This window comes from Lathyrus oleraceus, chromosome 5, assembly GCF_024323335.1.
Source record: "Lathyrus oleraceus cultivar Zhongwan6 chromosome 5, CAAS_Psat_ZW6_1.0, whole genome shotgun sequence".
In the NCBI taxonomy this organism is placed as follows: domain Eukaryota; kingdom Viridiplantae; phylum Streptophyta; class Magnoliopsida; order Fabales; family Fabaceae; genus Lathyrus; species Lathyrus oleraceus.
Window position 1 is genome coordinate 599,147,885 of NC_066583.1, and position 4,845 is coordinate 599,152,729.

Genomic DNA, 4,845 nt, shown 5'->3' on the forward strand with positions numbered 1-4,845 from the left:
TGAAGCCAATACTGGTTGGGGTGAGTGGGTGCCACGAAGGTGGTCTCCTACCAACTACGTACCTGAACCTACAGCCCCTCCATTCTCCGGTGGTACTTCAGCCCCAACACCAAATGCGGACATCACTCATATGCTTCAACAGATGGAAATTGTCAACAAAGAACGCCATGAAGAAGCACGATACTGGCATGTTCAACAATCTGAATGGCACAACGAGCATCGGGACTGGCATGATGAGCATACACGGATGTATCACAATCAACACGCTTGGCACCAAGTTAGTTAAATGGCATCAAGTTTTCTACAACGAAATGTCCGACTTTATGGATGACTGCCGTGAAAATCCTGGGATTATGGACAGTTTTAGAAGCATTGAAGTTCAGAACCGATTTAGGCAATACTCCTTCATGGGCCAAAATCCGGACACAATGCCTCCTCCTCCGCCTCCGCCAAGCTACCGAGATCCTGACAGACATGATGAGGAGTCCTGTGGTGGCAACAATCCAAATTAACCCACCTGCATTTCATCTCATTTCATCTCATATTGCTCTAGTTTTTCTTTTGTTGAACACTATGGTTTAGCTTATGCAACTCTTAAACTCGTTCGTATCTTTAAAACGCTTTTCCAATTCTGTTTATCTCTATTGTTATTGCCCTTATTCTTCATTCTTTGTGAATGATTCTTTACTTTGATGCTTCATTCTTTGTGATTGATAGCCTGTTATCCATTGTTTGCCATGTCCTGCTACACTATGCTACCTTGATAAATTTGTCTCTTCCTCTTTTTGATGTTGACAAAGGGGGAGAAAATGCAGATATGCACAAACTCAGGGGGAGTATCACACATCTTGCCAAGAATTTGCCATCATCAAAAAGGGGGAGTTTGTGAGAGAATTCTTTACCTTGAATTAATTTTTAATGATAGCAAATTGTGTGATCATCATCCAAATGTTGGTTGTGCATTCAATTACATGATACATGTGTGTTTTATTATGTTTTTCATCCCACTCTATTGTTGCATAACTGTACATATAAAATTACATTGATACTTACCTTTAAATAACAATTAAAATGCATCTTATGTCAGTATGCATCGATACATAAAGCCTCTGCATCGATACATACAGCATGTGATAAATCACAAAACCTTTCTGTTCAGTATGCATCGATGCATACGAGTCATGCATCAATACATGGAAGACAAAATACTCTATGCATCGATACACACGATCCCTGCATCGATACATGACCAATTGAAACAGCCTGTGTATCAATACATGCGCATTAGGCATCGATACATACTAGTGTAATAATCACATGCATCGATACACACGACTTTTGCATCGATACATGAATAATCAATTTCACCAAAAATACACATATCCTACAGTATGCATCGATGCACACTATTATGTATCAATACATAAAGTTGTTTTGTGGTATAACAACAATTGTTTTGCAGCATATAAAAGACAGGTTACAACAGCAGTGCAAAAACACGAATTCATTGAGGGAAAACAATTGAACACAGATCAAAAGCAGTGTTGGAGCAATTGTTTGTGAGCAATTAGAAACCTGAAAGAGACTTCATCTTCTTCATCTTCTCAATCACTTTTCTTCAAGAACATTTACACATAACCATTCTTGTTCTTTGGATTAAAGAAGCATCGAGATAACGTTCAGTGGTACGATCAAGGATCTAGCTGTGGTTTGCAGTGGAACGATCGAGGATCTAGCTGAGTCGAAGATTGAAGGGGGTTTCTAGGAAAAACCTATTGGTTTGTCCTTCAAGAACTGGAGTGTTCTTGAGGGTTTGGGAGTCACATTTGCAGAACATATTCAGCCGCAGCGTTGCGTTTGGAGATCGGGGGATTTCGCAAGCAGGTCGTGGAACCGGTGAATTGTTTGCAACTTTGTGCAGGAAAATCTTGATTGTGCTCAGATCAAGTGAAGGTTTATACAAGAAGAGGTTCTTAGAGTTTAGAATTCTGTCTTTGTATCATAACCTTGTATCAACGGATTCGGCAATAATTGATAATCAAAGTTCTCAATTTCATTTGAAATTGAGAGGGAGACGTACCCACACGCGAGGACGACGTGGGGAACTTCCTTACCAAATCTCTGCGTATCGTACTCTTACCTTACTCCTCTTTACGTTTTTCAAACTGTTTTTGCAATTTCAGTTAGTGTGTGGTGATTGTTTCTTTTTCAAGACAGCAGTGGCAAGAAAACTTTAATCAAACTCCATTGCTGTTTATCATTGATCACATACACACCAACTGTTTGATAAAACGGTTAGCTAGATTTTATTCATTGGAAATAGACTTTAATGATAAGTGCATTCAATTAGTTAAAGTTCTGGTGTGAATTGGTTCTGTCATTCTCATTAAAATCCAGCAATTAAACTTGTGTGTCCGGCTTTCTAGTAGCGGTTCAGAATAGACGGAAGTCGATTCGGGACTGATTTTTCCGCCAACTTTGAAAACTCTGATAAAATTTCAAATCCGTTAAATTAAAAAGAGGTGATCTATTCACCCCCCCTCTCGATCACTAGCCACACCGTCTAACACTTAAAAACTTAAGTATCGCCCGAGGGACTCAACTTAATGTCTCACTTGAGGGGACTCAGCTAAAGTCTCGCATTAAGGACTCAACTTAAAGTCTTACCCAATGGAATCAACTTAGAGTTTTGCTTGAGGGACTTAACCAAAAGTCTCTTCTAAGGGGACTCGACTTAAAGTCTTTCATGAGAGACTCAATTAAAAGTCTCACCCGAAGGACTTAACTTAAAGTCTTACTTGAGGTGACTCAACTAAAAGTATCGTCTGAGGGACTCAACTTAAAGTATCACATGAGGGACTCAACTAAAAATCTCGTTTGAGGGACTTGACTCAAAGTCTTGCCTGAGGGAATCAACTAAAAGTCTCACCTGAGAGACTTAACTTAAAGTCTTACCTGAGGTGACTTGACTAAAAGTATCGTCTGAGGGACTCAACTTAAAGTATTGCATGAGGGACTCAACTAAAAATATTGCCTGAGGAACTCAACTCAAATTTCTCACCTCGAGCTCTACTTGAGGAACTCACCTCCATGCAGTCATCCTAAAAATAAAAACTTAAAGGATGAAAAGAACTCAACTTAAATCACTTCACCTTTTTCAAGGCCTCGTGCACGAGGGAATTTTCCTTGGCTTTAAGAAGGATGGTCCACGATTGTGCGATACAAACTAAGGCGGCCCAAAATAAGGAGTGAGGCAGCACAATTCAAAAAAGGGCTAAGCCACCTTATTGGGCTTAGGTAGAGATGTCTAATCCAATCCACATTCCTTCTCAATTCAGTGGACGAAACGCATGACACACACACTGAACCGAAAGACAATCAAAGTGATATGGCAAAACCGTTCCCCTATTAGTGGAGAAAAATCATTCCTCACTAAGTAAATTAAGAAGAAAGGTGGAGGAAGTAACATGATTTCCTCTTCTATCTAGCCTACATAAGCCCCTATAAATATCTCAGATTTAGAATTATTGAGGGATCTCTAGTTTTTCTCAAAAAACAAACACACGAAGTTTCTTACCACTTTACGTGAGTTATCCCTAAATACCGTCTAAATATTCTACACATCGCAAATTGCCCTACAAAAATAGGACAACTCTTGTTATACTTTTTAGCAAGTAATATATATATATATATATATATATATATATATATATATATATATATATATATATATATATATATATATATATATATATATATATATATATATATATATATATATAAAAGTGAGGATCAACTTACTTCAAGAGTGAGTTTTTTTTATTTTCTCCAAATCATAGTTTTTAAATTAAATCTAATTTAATGACTAATTAGCATTTTTACTTAATTAATCATTAGATTATATTCAATTAAAACCTATGATTTAGAGTAAAATAAAAAACTTTATATATATATATATATATATATATATATATATATATATATATATATATATATATATATATATATATATATATATATATATATATATATATATATATATATATATATATATATATATAATATATATATATATATATATATATATATATATATATATATATATATATATATATATATATACTATTTCAACCAATTTTTTTTAATCTGATATTTTTTTTGTGTTTTTTGTTTGGACTAAGAATTCCTTCACAAATTAATTACATGTGTGTTTTTTAAAGATCAAACAAGATGATAAAATTGGATCTAGCTTAATAACATACATCAACTCTTCATACATATAATGAATATTAAAAATAACATAACCATTTTTAAAACATAAAATAAAATCTTTGAAATTATTTATAAAAAAATCAACTATCACTAATTAATTTATAAATAAAATATTTGTAAAAAAAGAAAAAGAAATGATGAGAACAGAAAAAAAAATTGCATTAAAATCAAAATGATAATATGGTGAAAGAGAAACAAGTGATTTTTTAGGTTAATAAAATTGAGTAAAAAAGTTAATAAAATAATTATGATTAAATAAAATTTTAAAAATACTTGCACAACCATTAAATATTTTCAGATTCACTTGATAATCAACAATTAATGTTTAAAATAAATCATCACGTCATTGAATCACCACTTTATATATTATATATACCATATTAATTTATATTAGAAATTAAACATTTTGATTTAATAATTAATTATTTGAAATAATGTTAGGAAAGAGAGAATTAATATTTTTCTTATAAATATCAATAATTTTTTTATATTAATATATAAATATAAATAAATAATACCGATAAAGGTTAAATCCTAGATCGATAATTTATATTCATTTAATTTTACTCAATC